The 20561-nt window shown below is 43.6% G+C and overlaps 1 protein-coding gene across 1 annotated transcript in view; it reads left to right on the top strand.

Annotated features, from left to right (window-relative positions):
* Positions 1-20561, top strand: part of RP1 (RP1 axonemal microtubule associated) — a 354720-nt gene that overhangs the window by 174663 nt on the left and 159496 nt on the right. The window lies entirely within an intron of this gene.

Below are 20561 nucleotides of genomic sequence, written 5' to 3'. Positions count from 1 at the left end.
TACTTTGTTAGTAGTATACAGTGTTGCAAGGCACCCACCTGTACAACATCCTAAGAATATCATGTAATAGTTTAGTATCACTTGTGAGCAGCCAAAGAATCTGGACTTATTGGCAAGTAGGATGCTGTTTCTATTTCTTGATGATATTTCTCATTGTGTCTGTTAAATGCATTAGGGGAGATCCTAGATGCATTGAAATCAACAGCCAAATTCTCACTGAACTCAGAAGGGTCAGGATTCAGCTCTTTGTTAGGTGTGTCATGTGTAGCCTATAAAGACTTCCATCAGCTGAAATCAGAGAGCCTCAATATGTTTTTTTTCTTCTTATAAACTCTCATGCTCAAAGCCATAAGAGATGTTCATTAGACTTAAAGGAAAAATAAAATACAAACAAAGCGTCTGACACAGGACAATCAAAATAACATTATTTTTTCAAACATCCCCTTAATTTCAGTTGATACCACGAAGTGTGGCAGGGAGATTGGCACAAGTCACACAGAAAGAGAAATAAAAGCCCAAATTAAAGCTGGGATATAGTTCACAACAGGAAAGAATTATCCTGACAATAATCAAGATTATAATAAGCTTGCAGGTAGCAAGGTTAACCTGCTATGAACTGGTGTCTTTTACAGAATGTCTGAACATTTTCTCTGTAGCTTATTTATGTGGAGTCTAATGTCACTTACACGGGTTTTGGCCAGGAGAACAACTTGCCTAACTTTGGTTCTTCTCACTCCTGCTTACAAAGAGACCTGGATATGTGACATGTTTACATTACTGTACTTGACATCAGTTTTGTACAGCCAAGCAAATTATGCTGGGATCCAGAGGAGACAAACAGACATCATTTTAATATTACCCGTAATTCATCCCAGGGTAACACTATACTAGATTCAAGTAATTTACATCAGTATTGTTATACCTCTGATATTTTCCCCATAAATAAGTTATGCTGATTGAGTTTTATACCTGATTTACACCAGGGTAACTCTCTCTGCATCCAAGTAAATTATGCTGGTGTAGGGATTGTATATATATATATATATATATATATATATATATATATATATATATACTGGTGTACAGACTGATTTCACTGGTGCAAACGTGTCATTTATCTAACCTCTGTGAATGAAATTAGGTCCTTCACTTGCAACAGATTAAGTTAATAGGTTGTGGCATCTTATTGTCTTTTAATGATGATAATTCTTATTTTTGCCTGGAGTCTGAAATTCTAGGTACACAAAGTGGCTGTTTGCTAACTACGCCACATTTGATGTCATTGCTTACTGATTTTTTTTTCCAGGCATAGGCTAAGAGGTAGAAATTTCTAACTGCTGTATTTGCTCTGCCTGGCATATTCACTCTGTAAGAATATATTTTTCCTGAGTGTCTTTGGAAAATTCTCCATGGGTTAAAAGAGTCTGTACTTCTAGGGTATGGTTTTCTGCCTCTGGCATTATTCAGATGTGATTTTCTGTGAATGATTATTCTGTGGAGATTTAATTTTTCATCTAATAATGAATGTTGATCTGCTGAAAATTATAGCCAGGTTCATAATTTTAATATGCTTTCCTATGTTCACTTCTGATGTCTCTACACAGTGTTCAAACTTTTTCCCCAAATACTGGTGCTGGTACTATTGAGCAACTAAACTTTAATTTCCTTATTAATTTATAGCCAGTGGTTCTAGTGCTTTCATAGCTGGTGAGGTTTCTCTTACTAGAACTCACTGCTAGAAAAAAGTTCTTCTTTATATGATTTCTTCTAAGTTAGGTAATGGACATTATTTCTGCCCCCTTTCCAAAGTGAGATAGTCACAGGAATGTTAGCTTATTAGCTTTATTAAATCAAGCTGTATCCAGCTCACAGGTTGGTGCCATATTCTGACCTTCCTAGTAATGCTGACTTCCCACGGCACTACACTGATTAACACTAGTTGAGCATCTAAGCTGGTAGGTCTGCTGTCAAAATAAGGTACTGCTTTATTTTATTACAGATGGGAGAATCTGGCCCCTGCCTAAGAAGGGTTTCACCATGATGCTTATCCTGTTTTCTTCAGCAGGTTAGAGTGCAAGCTCTTTGGGGTAGCATTGGCCTTGACAGTACTGAACACATTGGCAAGTGTATAATAATCCTAGTCTTGGGGAGAATTCAAAATGTGGATCGAACTCTGGTCCGACTTTTGTGACTTGGGCTGTAATAATCCTTCCCTCTCCATTTATGGTAGATAGAACCTTCTGTTTTACTGTAAAGAGACTCTGCTACAACACATAGTAACAGTTTTAAAGTGCCAGATTTTAGCGGTAACCACAAATAATGAATGCGGACTTTATCAATGGTTGCAGTAGCATTTGTTACTAAACTTTAATAATAATTAAGCTGTCTTTATAAATTATAGCAAAATATAAAATTCAGAATTTTTCCTTCCAGTTACTAATGATGCATTGGTAAATAATTCTGTTCTTTTCATAAGGTGCACATTATATTATTTCATACACACTGAATTTATCAATGAGGTTTTTTTGTTACTTCTTTTTAATTTGGGTTTCATTCAGTTTACATGTCATCATTCTCTAAGGATGATTCAAAAGAGTGAAATAGCCATCAGTTACCAATATGTAAGTCATCTAGGCTGATGGGTAAGAATTATTCATTTCTTTCATTGCTTATCTTTCATCCTTATGCCACAGATTTACACTGTCTTCATGATTTCCAATAATTAAAAATCTATATGGTAAAGAAAAACTAGCAAATATGGTTTGTTTTTTTTGAAAAGGACACAAGCAGGGCCAGGAAATAGGGCATAACTCAAGTACTGCAATGCTACAGCTCTCCCTGGTTGTTAAAATAGTTCTTTTAGGGCCAAGGACAGTTGGATACACCTTCAAAGAGTTAAGACCATATTTGTCCAGCAGAAAGCTAGACCTTGCTTCCCACCATGATTAGGGGTATAAAATCAGTATAAAACTACCAGCCCCAATTGGTCCTGTACCAAATACAGCATACTAGTTTTCAAGGATTGGGCTATAGTCTACTTACTCCCACACTGAACATGCTAAACCCAGAAAAGAGGCAGTGAAGCGGTCTTGAGGGAGCCCCCTGCTAGCAGCAAGCATGTGAGAGATCAGTTCTGACTTTGGCATATATGAAACAGTAGGATTGGAAGTGCTTCTCAAGGAGCTCTCAAGAACATGGAAGAATCAAAAGTGATATGCCTTAGCCCTCTACTCCACTCTGTTTTTGCCCTTCCTTCTAGGCCATTCTATTCTGGTTCTCTCTTTAGTAGTCTCTTTTTTTGTTACAGTTTAATTTTTTTGGAGAAGGGTGTTTATGATCACCATTGCAGTGTATACAGTGAAGAGAACAAGATGAAAAAAGTGCACCTTGAAGTTGGAGCAGTCTGTGATCCCTAGCTCACATAAGGGGTTTGTTCTGAAGTCTTGAACCAGCCTCCTTAGCTGCTCTGTCTTCTGTTCAGGTGAGCTTTATCCTTGTGTCAGAAAGTGCCATGTGCTCGAGGTATTGAGTTGTTGACCATGGTTTGTATACCAGAGCTTTAGAGGGCGCTATGCCATTGACTGCCTTGAAGATAAGATCCAAGACTTTGAACTTAACAACATATTCATAGAAATACAGGGGAAGGAGCAGAGGACAGGCTTGATACACTCACAGTTAAGGTAATTTGTTGAAGTAATATGCTTGCAGGTATTATATTGCAGCATTCTATATTAGCTGGAGTTTTTAAAGGACTCAGGTGTACCATATTGCTGTTGTCCAGACAAGATGTACTAAGAATGTGTCACTGAGGTCAGCTCATTATCCAGGGTGGGACAGTTTTTGCTGGTCAAATGGAAATGATAAAAAGTATTACTCGCAGATGCTGTAAGGTCAGAGCATGTCTACATGCTGATCTAAATTGACCGCCTCTGGAGGTATACCTTCTACTAAAGGAGACTGCAGTGTGGCTTCAGCCTCTTCAAAGTGTTTTAAAGAACAATACCAGCCTAAGGGCTGTCTCGCTTAGTTTCAGATTCTGCCTACTGTTCTTCATCTGTGAATCAAGGCTGTTTTAATGGTAGATGTATGGTTGTATATGGTGAGGACTTAGAAAAGGCCCAAACCTCATGGGACATCCTCGTTCCCATTCAGGGAACAGCCATTCAGAGAATTCACAAAAGTGGGTTTTAAATGATCTTGGGTCTGTGCTTATGCCTATCAACCAATATCCTAGTCTCGGATACTGATAAATTTCCTAGGACTCGCTTGAATATTAGCATAACTCACAATGAGGTAAAATTGAAACAGCATTTCCAGTGAAGTAGCGTCATTTCTGAGGTAACTTTCTCTGACCATACTAGCAGAAAACATCCTCCTTCCTCCCACCTTTGCCATATTTAATGCTTAAAAGGTGGTCATGATGTGACCTGTGCTTTTTAATTTTGTGGGTAGCAGATTGTGGCTGTCTGTTTTAGGGGATATAGATCGGGGTACTGCTAGAAGGTACAGGAATGGAAGGAGTGGGAGTTCTCTTGGACTCACAAAAGACTTGAAAAGAGGCTGATAGGGTTGCAGGAGAAAGTTAGCCAATGCTTAAGTGTCCTACAATATTGTGAAAGTTATTCCAGTATCTGTTACCTGACCTATTTTTAGGGTCAAGGTTTGTATAAACTTAGAAGAAATTACAAATTGATTCTTAGGTAGGGTTAATTTAATTCCTTATAAATATATATCCTCTCTACTTAGAGTCTCTCTGTTTGACTGGCTACAACATCTTCTAATTCTACAGTTAATGTTAAGCAGTGCCAAGTTTGTTGGCTACAATTCAAGGATCTGGCTGGGTTCAGACACCTGGAAAATACAAGCATCATGGCTAGACCCTGGGTGGTTTTGGTGGTACAGTAGATATAATATCTCTAGCATTGCATACCAGCTTCAGCCTCACAGCATGGAAATACTTTTGGTTCTCTTAGATTTTTTCATTATTTGCAGGGGCTCAGGAGGTAAGTTAGTGTAGTCAGTGAATCTGTTACTTTTGGGAATTCAGCCATTACATACGAGCTCCCTGAAATCCTGTTGATCATGTGGACTTATGGGAAATTCATCAACTGGTTGTCAAGCTTAGCCTCTAGCAGTTGTGTTAAGCACTGTGACTTCAGTAGAATTACACCAGGGATGGATTTTGCCTGGAGAGCTACCTCATCTGAATGTTGCCCTTTACCCAATACCTGAGTTTAAGGCAGACAGGTTACAAAAACTTTATGTATGGCAGATACAATTTTGCTTTCTCTTCTATCTTGCTACTAAGAAAGTTCCTCTTGAAATAAGAGTTCCTTAATTTCCATTTTACTTATTAAGATGTTATGGAATCAGTTCTGCTTTTTTATACAAGAACAGGCCCTGTTGACACCAATGAGAATATCATGGGTATACCATGAAAGGGACATCTGTGTAAGTTATTTTGAAACCTAGTACTTTATAGATAATGTCTTTGCACCCCCTTAAGAAAGCAAACTTGATTCATAAGCTCAGGCCACAATAAGTACTTATGGCCATTTTTTTAATATAAGCTGTATGAGGAAGTTTCACTTTCACAAAAGTACCAGGCCAAAATTGCTCATGCCCAGGTCAATGGCAAAGTATGTAATTTTACTAAAAATACTTTTTTAAGATATAATGAACATCAACACAGATGGATAAGTAAATATACTTACTGTCTGTTACACTCAAGAAAAATATTGTAAAGAGAATGGATTTTTCCTGTCACTGCACTGATGGCAATGCTGTTAAGGTTAGTAAATGCTGACAATATGTCTCACATAAATGGGGACTGCAGAAGTTTAAGCTGCACCCCTCCTTCAGAACTCCTCAAAGTTTACCATAAATTAACAGAATTGGCAGTCTGTACTTAATATTATTTCAGAATTGAAAAGGCAGGGGAGCTTTAAATAAAGATTCAAGTTTTTTTGGTAAAATTATATGGTGGGAAGCTCATTTAGCACTTTTTATTATACCTGCTAATAGGCAGCTCCTAAGAAATTCAGATGATCTGATTACCTTTGGATATTTAATCCAAATACTAGACTCCTAGCTCTCTGAATCTAAGCACACTTGGATTTGGTGAGCTTGCTTAACACTTCACTGTTATAGCCCAGACTAAAATCCCAGATTCATACAAACAAATCCTTCTCTAACAAAATTTACATGAAGTTTAGATTTGCATCCCAATGTCAACCTCTACTATACTGCAAGCTAGAGAGCTCACAAGAAACAAACATATTTTCATGTATTTAACAGGCTGGGTTTTGAACTTCAACAAATGCCTTGTTTTTGTGTTGGAGTAAAGAGTTTTTATAGCTCATTCATTTGGCCACCTCTTTGGCCCAGAATACTGAAATCTAGTCCCACTCCAGTTCTGTTATCTCAACACTTTTATGAACTTTAAAAGACCCTCAACATTGCCCTCTTCATGCCTCCTTACGATCTCATTTCTTGTCTGCATTGGGTGACTGCAGAAGATGAATACTGTGAAGTGGGGTTTTCCTTTATTGTATAATGTCTGTCTTTTAATTGATGTACATAAAACTAGATGAGTAGAAGATTACAGGTCAGTAAGGAGACAAGGTTCCTTGGGTGAATTTGATATCTTTTATTAGACCAACCCAAATAGTTGGAGAATAGTTATTAAGCAAGCTTTCAAGTTCAAAAACCCTTCGTCAGGCTAAGGAAGTTTCAGCAGTTGGTGTGTGCTCTTCCTGGATGGAATGACAAGTAAAGAAGCCAGGGGCTGGGCTGGGGAGTCAGTTGCCAGGCAGATTATAATGTATAAAAAATCCAGTGTCTATGTTTAGTCCATGATCTCTAGTATCCAGGAGGTTGATGAAATGGAGCTCAAAGGCTGGTCTCTGGGAAGTGTTGTGTAAGTTTCCCTTGAGGATCAGGACTGAGAGATTGGAGAGAGAGTGGCCCTCCTGTGAGAAATGTGCCCTTACCGGTAATTGGGTATTTCTGTCTTTGATGGATTTCCAGTGTGCGTTCATTCTGGTGCGCAGTTGTTGTTTGGTCTCTCCTACGTATTTTCCATCAGGGCATTTGGTGCATTGGATGAGATATGTTACATTTCTGGAGGTGCAGCTGTAAGATCCAGAATGCTGATGACTCTGTTGTGGGGTGTAGTGATTGTGGGGGTGGTGGAGATGTGTTGGCAGGTTTTGCATTTCTTGTCATGGCACGGTCTGGATCCTTTTGGTGTGTTCTGGGCTTGAGGAAGTTTGCTTCTGGTGATGAGGTTGGCGAGGTTCGGTGCTTGTTTGAAGGCTAGGATGGGTGGCTCTGGGAAGATCTTTTTAAGAATAGGGTCTCTTTCTAGTATGGGATACAATTTTTTGAGGATTTTCTGTACAGGTTCAAGGGAGGGGTGATATGTCATAACCAGTGGTGTGCGATTTGTGGGGGGTTTTCTTCTGTACTGCAGCAGTTCTTCACGTGGTATCCGGGTGGCTCTTTTAAACGTGTGATCTATCTCTCTGGACAAGTGTCCTTGCTGGGTGAAAGCCTTTTTAAGATTGGTGAGGTGGCAATCCTGGGTGTTCTCTTCAGTACAAATGTGGTGGTATCTGAGGGCTTGGCTGTATATCACAGCTTTTTTGGTGTGTTTAGGGTGATTGCTGGTTCTGTGCAGATATGTATGTTGGTCTGTGGGTTTCTTGTATACTGTGGTCTGTATTTTACCCTTCTGGATACTGATCATTGTGTCTAAAAAGGAGATGTTGGTGCTGGAGTATTCTAAAGAAAGTCGGATGGAGGGATGGTGATTGTTGAATTTCTGATGGAACTCAATCAGAGATTGCAGGTTTTCAGTCCAAATGATGAAGATGTCATCAGTGTATCTTAAGTATAGCAAGGGTTTGATGGTGCAGTTCTTGAGGAAGTCTTCTTCCAGGTGGCTCGTAAAAAGGTTGGCATACTGTGGGGCCATTTTTTTTGCCCATAGCTGTTCCCATCAGCGGTGTGTGCGATCAGATCAGTAAGGATATATTCCCTTACTGTGGTTATGTAACTTCCATGGCTGTCAACAGCAGGAGTTTCACATATGTGTCTAAGGGCGATTAGATAACTGCTACTGACATTACCTTATCCTTGAGCAATGACACTTGCTTTGCAGAAGTCATTTGGGAGAATTAGAATCCATTATTCCCATTCTGTCATTCAAATTATGGGGAATTGGAACTTGGCCTGAGCTAAATTCAAACAAGGTGAATATATTGGAGTCCTCCTGAATAATAATAGCTTGGATTTGAAATTGGAGAATTTCCAAGTGCATCAAGAAATTTCTAATATCCTTACGGGATTATTAAACTGTAGAGTTGAGAAACTAAGGCATAGGGGGATTGTAAATTGTTTAAGGCTTCTCAAAAGTCTGAAGCAGAGCCAGCAATGGACCCAGATTGCCGGACTCCCAGCACAGAGTTTTAACCACAAGACCCAGTTTTTCTTCTCTGCCACACCATTTATTGCATTTTTGCCAGGAAGACAAATTCCATATAACACTGGCTGTTGTTTTTGCAGCCATTGGGCTATAACAGAAAGGCTAGGGCTAGGGACAGAAATTGCACATAAACTGGTACAAGTGATTGGAAAGTAGTTCAAATCTGTAATGCAACAGAAGTTCAGTGCACATAAACTGCTTTCAAAATGCCCGAAACTAGTTTCAGATAAACCTGGAAGGACATTAGTCTCAGATCTGATTTAGGTTAAATTGGTTTATTGAACTCTGTGCCAGATCCCCTCCAGATTCAAGTTAACTCATAGCCCCCCAGAATCCCAGGATGCTTTACACCTCCCTGGCAAGCCCCACCTCACAGGGTGGGCAGGTTAGCCAAGGCCCAAACTTTCTGCTCCAGCCGAGCAGGGAGGCATGCTCTAGCACCTCTCAGATTCTGTCCTGAGCCACAACAAGCATGTGGCTGAATTTCCAGAATCAAAAGTGAATGTCTGTTCATTTGTTTATCATTTCAATCTGTGCAGTTTAGGCTAACTTGCAAAGATTGAATTGATTCAGCCTTGGGCTTTTTGACTGTCTGTACCTAGCCAATAAGAGTTTTCATATGCATTTTGGTTACTAGGGAACAAGTCAACTTTTTTCTCCCACAATGTGTGAAATGTTCTGGATGTGAACATAGATTTGTAAATGCCAGCTTACATTTGACTTGTTCAGTGATTCAACATGGTTGGGTCAATGCTGAAAATGAAAGAGCAAATTCAAGATGTGATGCTTATGGTAGGGCAAGAAATTGTTAGCAGTACAGTGTGATTGTGAGAGTATTTTCATCTGCATTGCACTGCAAGAGCTAAATCTGACATATGTTTGACAGCATTCCAGTTGGCAAACAGCAACATTTTAGTGAGTCAATACCACTGAGAGACCAACATGATATCTGATCTGACAGCAAGATAAATTGATCCAACCTCAAACTACAACAGTAGCCAGGAATCAACCTATAATGTTTTTGTTTATCCTGTCAGAACATTGTATATAACTGATTCCCTGTCTGCCATTAACAGCCCTGCCTTAATTCCACAAACATGACTTTCTTGGCACACAGATGCATTTACATTATTTATAAAAAGTGGAAAGAATATTAAGCATGGGTTTAGTTTAGCAATATTGTGAACTTTTAAAATTAATTTTATTCTTTAACAATCCTTTCTATTTTGAAAGTGTGTGATTATCTCTGACTGCTGTGTGTGCATGTATGTGTGTATTAGGGAACCATATGCTGTAGTTCCAACATATCCAATCCATTGTGGATATGTTGGATAGAGATTTTGTATGTTGTTTTGTCCTGTCAAGTCCAATATATTTGTTTGCTTCTCAACTCTGTAGGCCCAATTCATAGCTGGCATATGTGGGTGCAACTCTATTGTTTTGGCTAAGCTGAGGCCACTTATGTTCCAGTCCAAATGTTAAGGAGGGCTGAGAAGAATATAAGAAGATAGAAATACAGTCTTGTGAGGCTAACTGAACTTCAGTGGAATCAGACACTTCCAGCATCATCTTCTAGTGCTATTTAACAGTGCAGTTTAGCACCTGGGATGGACTCTGATTTCTGCCTTCTGAATGCCTTCCAAACCTTGATATGCATTGCAGCTCCTTTTGATCATGTTTGTCTGATTACTTGAGCCATTTACTCAGTATTGGAGAGTATGTTGAAGAGACCTCAGCATTTACTTGCTCTCTTTCTTGCATATTATACCATTGCTACTTTTTCCCTTGGTCAGCCCTCCTACCTCTACCCATTCCTTTCCTTTTCATGTCCTTGTGGCCAGGTATTTAGCAAAATTTGCAGATTTGTTATTCTCACCAAGCTGGCAGGTGTTGTAGATACACTGGAGCATAGGGCTAGGATTCAGAGTGATCTGGACAAATTGGAGGATCCAGCCAAAAGAAATCTCATGAGGTTCAACAAGGACAAGTGCAAAGTCCTGCACTTAGGATAGAAGAGTCCCATGAACTGGTACAGGCTGGGGACTGACTGGCTAAGTAGCAGCTCTACAGAAAAGGAGCTGAGGGTTATGGTGGACAGTAAACTGGTTATGAGTCAGCAATGTGCCCTTGCTGCCAAGAAGGCTAACAACATGGGCTGCACTAGCAGGAACATTGCCAGCAGATTGCGGGAAGTAATTATTCCCCTCTTTTCTGCACTGGTCAGGCCACATCTGGAGTACTGTGTCCAGTTTTGGGCCCCCCACTATAGAAAGGATGTGGACAAGTTGGAGAGAGTCCAGTGGAGACCAACAAAAATGGTTCGGGGGTTGGGGAGTATGACTTATGAGGAGAGGCTGAGTGGACTGGGTCTATTTAGCCCAGAGACGGGAACGTCTCATGGCTAAAAGGGAGGCGTATATCCAATGGAAGGGAGGGGCCATCACCAGGGAGGACTGTACCGCAGTTGCTCGGGGCTTCAGGGGGGTGGTCAGAAAGGTCAAGGTGGAGGTGGAACTGGGACTAGCTATCTGGATCAGGGACAACAAGAAGTCCTTTTTTAAATACATAGGGGGTAAAAAGAAGGTACTGGGTAATGTGGGGCCTCTGCAAGACATGCTAGGAAATCCGGTCATCACACCAGATGACAAGGCTAACCTATTTAACAATTTCTTTGTCTCCATTTTCCTGAGAAGGGACTGGGTCGTGCCTCCTCCCCCCCCCCCCACAGGGCCCTCCATAGGCCCCAGGGGAGGCGCACCCAGACCTAGGGTCAGTGAGGATCTAGTCAGGGAACTTCTGGAGGGACTGGACATATTTAAATCGGCTGGTCCTGATGATCTCCACCCCAGAGTGTTGCGGGAATTAGCAGAGGTCATTGCAGGACCCCTGGCATGGCTTTATGAGCACTCTTGGTGCTCTGGTGTGGTGCCAGAGGACTGGAAAAGGACCAATGTGGTTCCCATTTTCAAAAAAAGAAGGAAGGAGGACCCAGGAAACTATAGGCCAGTTAATCTTACCTTGATCCTGGGTAAGCTTTTTGAAAGAATTATCCAGGTGCATGTCCACAAGGGGCCAGCAGGGGAGGTTATGCTTAGGGGCAACCAACATGGGTTCATTAGAGGCAGGTCCTGTCAGACCAACCTGGTGGCCTTCTATGACTAGGTCATAAAATCCTTAGATGCAGGGGTAGCAGTGGACGTAGTCTTTCTGGACTTTAGGAAGGCCTTTGATGCTGACTCTCACCCCATTCTCATTAAAAAACTAGGGGACTGTGGCGTTGTCACCTACACAATCAAATGGGTCGCTAATTGGCTGGAGGGCCACACCCAGAGAGTGGTGGTGGATGGGTCATTTTTGACCTGGAGGGATGTGGGCAGTGGGGTTGTGCAGGGTTCGGTCCTCGGGCCCGCACTGTTCAACATCTTCATCAGCAACTTGGACGAGGGGGTAAAAAGCACCCTGTTCAAATTTGCAGATAACACTAAGATGTGTGGGAAGTGGGCATGCTAGAAGGGAGGAATAAGCTGCAATCAGACCTAGACAGGTTGCTGGGGTGGGAGGATGAGAACAGGATGGGTTTCAACACTGACAAGTGCAAGGTACTGCACCTGGGGAGGAAGAACCAGCAGCATACCTACAGGCTGGGGAACTCCCTTCTTGTCAGTGCAGAGGCAGAAAAGGATCTTGGAGTCATTATTGATGCCAAAATGAACATGGGCCAACAGTGTGGGGATGCAGTTAGGAAGGCCAACCGTACCTTGTCATGCATCCACAGATGCATCTCAGGCAGGCCCAAGGAGGTGATCCTCCTCCTCTATGAAACACTGGTCAGGCCGCAGTTGGAATATTGTGTCCAGTTCTGGGCACTGCACTTCAGGAGGGATGTGGACAACATGGAGAGGGTCCAGAGGAGAGCCACCTGCATGATCAGGGGGCAGTGGGGCAGGCCTTATGGGAAGAGGCTATGGGACCTGAACCTGTTCAGTCTCCACAAGAGAAGGCTGAGGGGGAATCTGGTGGCCATTTACAAACTGGTCAGGGGGGACCAGCAGGCATTGGGGGAGTCCCTGTTCCCCCAAGCACTACCAGGAGTGACCAGAAATAACGGTCACAAGCTGGCAGAGGGTAGATTTAGACTAGACATCAGGAGGCACTACTTCACTGTCAGGGAGGCTAGGATCTGGAACCAACTTCCAAGAGAAGTGGTGCTGGCTTCTACCCTGGGGGTCTTTAAGACGAGGCTAGACGAACACCTTGCTGGGGTCATTTGACCCCAGTACTCTTTCCTGTCATGGCAGGGGGTCGGACTTGATGATCTGTCAAGGTCCCTTCTGACCCTACCAACTATGAAACTATTTAGTTTGGAGAAAAGAAGACTGAGGGGGAGATTTGAGAGCAGCCTTTAACTACCTGAAAGACGATGGAGCTAGACTGTTCTCAGCAGTGGCAGATGACAGAACAAGGAGCAATGTTCTCATGTTTCAGCAAGGGATGTTTAGGTTGGATATTAGGAAAAACATTCTCACTAGGAGGGTGGTGAAGCCCTGGAACAAGCTACCTAGAGAGGTGGTGCAATCTCCATCCTTGGAGGTTTTTAAGGCCCATCTTCACAAAACCTGGTTCACAAATCTTCACAAAGGCTGGAATGATCTAGTTTGTGTATGGTCTTGCTTTGACCAAAGGGTTGGATTAGATGACCTCTTGAGGTCCCTTCCAACGCTAACTTTCTATGATTCTCTCAAATTGTACTGTTGGTCCGCCAAAAAGGAGCCAAAATGTACAGGTCTTTTACTGGTCTACTTGGCAATGATATTTTCCATTTTAACTTCCCCTTTGATCAAAACACTCAATTTAAAATTGTTTCTAAAATGTGCCTGGCACACTGGGCTCAGAAAATCTCCACTGTGATTGGTGGAGCCTTTCCACCAATCAGGTAATGTCTGGGGAGGGGGTTGTCCTGCCCCTACCTGGGAGAGGCAAAGAGTCCTGGACCTGGTTGAAGACTGTACCTACTTCATCCTGATTGGTCCATTTATAAGCCAGGGGCGGAGCCTCTGCGGGCTATAAAAGAGCAGTGTGTCTGGCACAGGGACAGCTGCTTTGAGGGATGAAGAAGAGAGCAGGCAGAAGAAGAGCTGGCAAGAGCTGGTCAGTGGGGCAGAGTTGCTCTGAAGAGCCCAAAGACCCCATCACCAGATGGTTGCAGTGAGTGTCCGTGTCACCAGCCCCACCATGAGGAGCATGGTGAATGTTGCAGAGCTTGGTGCACGGAGTCAGAACCTGGGAGCTGCACGTGGCAGCTCGGGTGTGCGACCCCTGGTATGCAGCCAGATAGTCAGTACACAGACGGTGCACAGCATGGTCCAGAAATGGGACCGGGATCCTAGGAGCTGCTTGAGGTGGCTCGGATCTCCAACCCCTGGCATGTGGACAGGGACTTTGGTGCAGGCTTCACTGCACAGCAGGTTCTCAATGGACTGAGACCCTGGGAGCCACTTGAGGTGGCTCAGGTCCCCCACCCCCGACATGAGACCAGAAACTCAGTGCAGGAGGTGCTGCATGGTGAGCCTAAGCTGGACCAGGCCCTGGGACCATGCAAGGCAGCTCAGGTCCCCAACCCAACAACAGGATGCAGTTCAACAAGGAGAAATGCAAAGTGCTGCACCTAGGGAGGAAAAATGTCCAGCACACCTACAGCCTAGGGAATGACCTGCTGGGTGGCACAGAGGTGGAAAGGGATCTTGGAGTCCTAGTGGACTCCACGATGAACATGAGCCAGCAGTGTGACGAAGCCATCAGAAAAGCCAATGGCACTTTATCGTGCATCAGCAGATGCATGACGAATAGGTCCAGGGAGGTGATACTTCCCCTCTATAGGGCGTTGGTCAGACCGCAGTTGGAGTACTGCGTGCAATTCTGGGCGCCACACTTCAAGAAGGATGCGGATAACCTGGAGAGGGTCCAGAGAAGGGCAACTCATATGGTCAAGGGCCTGCAGACCAAGCCCTATGAGGAGAGACTAGAAAAACTGGACCTTTTCAGCCTCTGCAAGAGAAGGTTGAGAGACGACCTTGTGGCTGCCTATAAGTTCATCACGGGGGCACAGAAGGGAATTGGTGAGGATTTATTCACCAAGGCGCCCCCGGGGGTTACAAGAAACAATGGCCACAAGCTAGCAGAGAGCAGATTTAGACTGGACATTAGGAAGAACTTCTTCACAGTTCGAGTGGCCAAGGTCTGGAACGGGCTCCCAAGGGAGGTGGTGCTCTCCCCTACCCTGGGGGTCTTCAAGAGGAGGTTAGACGAGTATCTAGCTGGGGTCATCTAGACCCAGCACTCTTTCTGCTTATGCAGGGGGTCGGACTTGATGATCTATTGAGGTCCCTTCCGACCCTAACATCTATGAATCTATGAACCCTGAGCAGAAGGTAGAGCCCCCAGGAGCACGCAACAGTGTTTGGAGCTACCAGCAGGCAGGTGGCCCAGGAGGGAGCCAGAGGCCTGGGAGACTCCTACTGCAAGGAGCGACCTAGTCTGAGGGGATGCAGACCACCCCCCTGGCCCCAGAGTTGTGAGTTACCAGGATAAAGGGGTTTCCACAGGGCGGAAATACCCAGGCCAGACTTTTCAGAGGGAAGAGAGCGGCTTTATTGGGAAGCATCCCCACTGGGACCACAAAGGGCCGGGAGCATTGGGGATCCTTTACCCCTTGGGAGCATTGTCAGGGGGACCCAGATATCTGGGGGTTTTGGAGTGCCCCCACCCATTAGGGTGAGGTATTGAATGGTGTCCATGCACCTTATATTATGTAAACAGTTTCTCATATTTTGTTAATTTGAATGCCTTGTTTTGTGATTTGATTCATTATTATAGTGTTCATATGACTGCAACCCCAGTTGGGACCTTCCCTTATCACTTATCTATGACTTACCTGAATTTAGATCCGTGGTATAAGGCCATATAGAATTTGCCTATAAGTTATTGTTTCATAGTAGCTAGGGTCAGGAGGGACCTGATCAGATCATCTAGCCTGACCCCCTGCCACAGGCAGGAATGAATGTTGGGTTCACAAGACCCCAGACAGGTGATCATCTAACCTCTTTTTGAATTTACCCAAGTTAGGAGCGAGGACCACTTCCCTAGGAAGTTGTTTCCAGATTCTGACCACCCTAACTGTAAAATATTGCCTCCTGATCTCTAACCTAAACCTATTCTCCATCAGCTTATGACCGTTGTTCCTCATCACCCGAGGTGGTGCTGGGGAGAATCATATTTGCTGATGATCTCCCCTGATGAGTTTGTAGGCAGCCACCAGGTCCCCCCTCAGCCTCCTCTTGCTGAGGCTGAACAGGTTCAGGTCCTTCAGTCTCTCCTCGTAGGGCCTGTCCTGCTGCCCTCTCACCAAGCGGGTGGCCCTCCTCTGAACCCTCTCCAGGCTGGCCACATCCCTTTTGAAGTGCGGCACCCAGTACTAGACACAGTACTCCAACTGCAGCCTGACCAAAGTTGCATAGAGGGAGAGTATCACCTCCCTGGACCGGCTTGAGATACATCTTTGGATGCATGACAAGGTATGGCTGGCCTTGCTGGCTGCGGTCTGGCATTGGCGGCTCATGGTCATTTTGGAGTCAATGATGACTCCGAGATCCCTTTCCGCCTTTGTGCTTTCAAGAGGGGAATTCCCCAGCCTGTATGTACGTTGTGGATTCCTTCTCCCAAGGTGCAGCACCCTGCATTTATCTACGTTGAACCCCATCCTATTCTTATCTGCCCACTTTTGTAGTCTGTCTAAATCTAGTTGCAGCCTCTCTCTCCCTTCAAGTGTGTCCACCTTGCCCCACATCTTAGTGTCATCAGCAAACTTGGACAACGTGCTTTCAACCCCCTCGTCCAAGTCACTGATGAAGATGTTGAACAGTGCGGGCCCGAGGACTGAGCCGTGAGGTACCCCACTGCTCACATCTCGCCAGGTTGAGTACGACCTGTCCACCACTACTCTCTAGGTACGCCCCATCACCCCAATTGTACATATTATATATCTGTATATTATATATATGTGTACATATGTTTATCATTTATGTTTATTTCTTCTGTAATAAGTTAATATTAATACATTTGTATATAGTTAAGTCATATAACTGTCTTGGCCTGATTCTCTAGGGATGGAGGGAACTGTGAGCAGCGTGCAGTTCACTCACAGCACATCTGCCAGCTAACAATCCCCTCCAGTTGGAGAAGGGAGAAACAAAACCCAAGTACTCCCAGGCTACATGTGATTATTGTGATCTTTGGCATAAATGTTAAACACCATGAGTACACTAAAGTTAACAAAATGTTGACTTTATTCTCACTGGACGTGTTTACACGAGGTACTTACTGTGCAGTAGAGCAAATTACTGCATAGTAAGCATCTGCATCAACATGTGCAGACTCCTAGTGAGCAGTAATTTGCTCTACTTAGCAGTTAATTTGCTACCTGCAAATGCGGTAGCAAATTAACTGCCAAGTAATTACTGTGCAATAAGGCACGTGTAGACAACTGACCAGGAGCAAATTTGCCCCTGGTCAGCCAGGCAGCAGGGAACAGGAGGTTGCTCCCTGCACCTGGGATCTGCCTACTGCTGGGGTAGGCTCTGCTACCAGAGCCTGGGCAGGGACAATGACCCTCTGCTCCTGCAGTAGGGATCTCCCAGCTCCCACTCTGTGATCATGAAGTGGGGCCTAGGAGATTGCTCCATGATCTCAGAGTGGGACCTGCTCTTCCCCTGCACTCTTTCCTAGACTTGTGTCCTCAGTTGGGGAGCTGGGGCCAGGAGCTCCCAGCTGCTGGGGCAGGGGGCATTGTCTCTGCCTGGGCTGTTCCACCAGAGTCTGCCCTGGCAGCAGACAGCTCCCAGGGGCAGGGAGCAATCTCTCAGCCCCCGCCAAGAGACAGCTGTCTTCTGGCCCTGTGCTCCCTGCCAGCCCCTGGGCAGGGAGCACAGGGCATGCAGTACCTACTGTTATTTTGTGTACATGCCCATTGTACACAAAATAACGGTAGGTACTGCACGCTTCACCAGCAATAACTCAGAATGGTTCATTGCCAAGTCACTGATTCATGTTTCAGAATGATCAAACTGCTGATGTGCTTTTAGGTAGCAGATTCTGATTCCAGAGGTACTTCTGGTGAGGAGGAGAGTTATGTTTATGGATATCATGCTTAGGGATTATCTGATTCCTATCTCAGAAACTAATACTAATGTTCAAACATGGGTATGTGAGATGCAGGGTTTAAACTGTTACTGAATTGCCTTTATCAGTTCTGCAGCTACCATTGTATAATTGATTTACTGCCTGCCATTAACAATCCTGCCTTAATTTCTGTCAAAGAATGAACATACATTTCCTGGAATTGCCCAGGCCAATTCTATCATAGCATTTTTTGCCAACTTATTTAGTTCACAACAAAATGATAACTCTAACACCTGATTACTTTTGTTTTTATAATACACCACTGCTTGTATGTGCTTAGTTCTGTGGCTGGATGACAAGTTGCAACCCTGTGGGTGCAACTGCACATATGCTTTACTGCAGAGCTGACTAATAAGCTCCACAGTAAAGTGTCATTGTCTACATGTGTTCCCATATTAGGGCACAGTAAATTAATTAACTCTGATGTAGAATAGTACTGTATAGGACAAGTACTGTCCTACAGTGGAGTAGTTACATGCACTGAAATGTATGTGTAGACAGTGACTGGTGTCGCCTGGGGCATGAGGGTGCCACAATACAGGGGCTGCCAGTCAGCTAGCCCTGTACTGGAGCCCAGGCCAGCCCCTCCACAGCATGTTGAGCTGGGCTGGAGCAGCCCTGGGTTAGCAAGCTGATCCCCTGGACTCCCTGCCAGCCCAAGGCTGCTCTACCCCATATCAACTTGCTGGGGTCCTGAGCACATGGGTAAATAAAAACTGTACCCAGGAGAAAAAAAATGTGGTGCAAACTGTGCCAGTTTATAGCTACTAGCTAATTGCATATGTAAACGCACCCTGTATGACCCAGTTTAATACCAATTAGGACTCGTAGTAAAGATATCTTTTATTAGACCAACAAGATTTTTGCAAAAAAAATTATTTAATTGCAAGCTTTCAGGCAATTTAATACCTGCACTTGGTCTGAGTTAGACTCAAGGTAATGTTTACCTGCTCTGAATATATGCTGCTTATTCCTTACATGAGTCACTGGCACACCCAGTTTCTAATGCTTGCTCCAGGTAACACCTTTGTTAAATGTATTGCTTTGGTTAAACAAACTGCTAACTTCTCCTGGAAGTAAAGTTTTCTTTTCACCATCATCATCATCATACATGCCATGAATCAAGCTTGAATCATGTCTGTTTTTTCTCAGGAATCTAAGGAATAAGATGGAGAAAATACTGTTCCCTGCCTTTAAGCAGTGGGCGGACACTTCTCTAGTTTTTTTGCCTGGAAAGCACAAGGACTATGACAGTCTTGTGTCAGTGTGAGTACTACACTCTCAAGAGGAGAGCAAAGGGGATGTGACCCTCATGCCCTCCTTACTGTCCTCAGATCCACAGAGCAAGCCCCGTGGAGGAAGAAAGGACTGATTCACTATGTGCCCTGTCAAAAGGGTGAGCTGAATCCCTCCTCTGTACTCCCAGGGGGCATTATATCTGCCAAATGAATAATACCATCAGGAGCAGACATTGGTGTAGTGGACTTATCTCCAGCCCTTTACTCCCCAAGTCATGCCTTTAAAGAGAAAATTTATCTATCCTGATTTTTAGTGGTGCTGACCAATGAGATGACATTTGTCTCAACTTATTGCTCAAAACAGTTATTATGCTATTTTATGCTATATTAGTTTTGTGGAATGAGGAAAGAAAACCAGTTATTTTTTTAGGACCTAATCTTTTCCAGGATTTTTCTCTATATTGAATGCTATCAAATTTGCCACGGAAGATGAGAAACTACAAACTGGTTAACCCTGCTTTTATGTTTAGGTTGCTGCCTTTGGTGTTGCTCAGCAAACTTGTGCAGTTCAAAACAGAAGCTCTTATGTAATATTAAGTGTGACATAGCTGAGTTCCATTGTTTAAAATGTGCTGCAATGTGGTGTCAGCATTTACAGAAACAGTTAACCCCTGACATCAACACACAAAAATAGAATTTTAAGATAAAACTGGGCCATTGAAGTCGGGTATGGGGTAGAAATAGTTAAAGATGCACCTGACAGTAGCTGTATAGTATGCAAAATGTACCATGTGCAGTAGTGATACGAAAATGCATTCAACTTGTTTAAATGTTTATATATTTGTTTGACTCCTCAGTCCCCAAAGAGAATATACCTGGAGACCTAAAAAAAGGGGCCTGCCTGTTTGGTCCATTTTATTTGATCGGCATAATACAGCATTGATATCAATTAAGTCGCTTGTGCAGTAAAATACTGTGCATATGTATTAACAGTACTCTACTCTGGGCCTGGGTACATGACTTAATCATATCAGTAAACAAGGAGATGTATGGCATATAATCTTGTACTGGTATAACTATCTGGAATTTGATGTAGAAATTGCTCAGGAAAAACATAGAAAAAAGCCAGCTATCCCCAGGTAACTGTGCTATAAGAAACAAAGAGGAACAAACTTATTATCTGCTCTTCTGCCATCTATTCGGCCCCTGCTACATGTTACATATGTTACACAATTACCTGCAGAATCATGGTTAATTGCACAGTAAATTTAGACCAGCCACAAGTGCAGAGTAATTATCACAAGATAAAAGTGACTATACAGTTAACAGATCTAACCACCTATCAAGTTAGTGCTTGAAAATGTGTACCAACTCTACAGGTGGTTTCTGTCCAGTTTTAATTTGAACATGCAGCAGAACTCTTGGTATGTTCCCCTCATGCTGCAAGAAGCAACCCTGCAAGAGCTGCCTGTCTCTCCTCTCCAGATGCTCGTGTAATCTACGTTGGTGGACAAAGCGAAGTGCATTTTCTGGTTCAACTATGCCATGTGCCTAAACCCTCAGATTCAGTGAGTGTTAGGGCAAGAGTCCAGGGCCACATA

Source organism: Alligator mississippiensis, chromosome 3 (assembly GCF_030867095.1).
Source record: "Alligator mississippiensis isolate rAllMis1 chromosome 3, rAllMis1, whole genome shotgun sequence".
Classification (NCBI taxonomy): domain Eukaryota; kingdom Metazoa; phylum Chordata; order Crocodylia; family Alligatoridae; genus Alligator; species Alligator mississippiensis.
The sequence above is the reverse complement of the archived record's forward strand: the minus strand, read 5'-3'. Positions and strand labels throughout refer to the sequence as shown.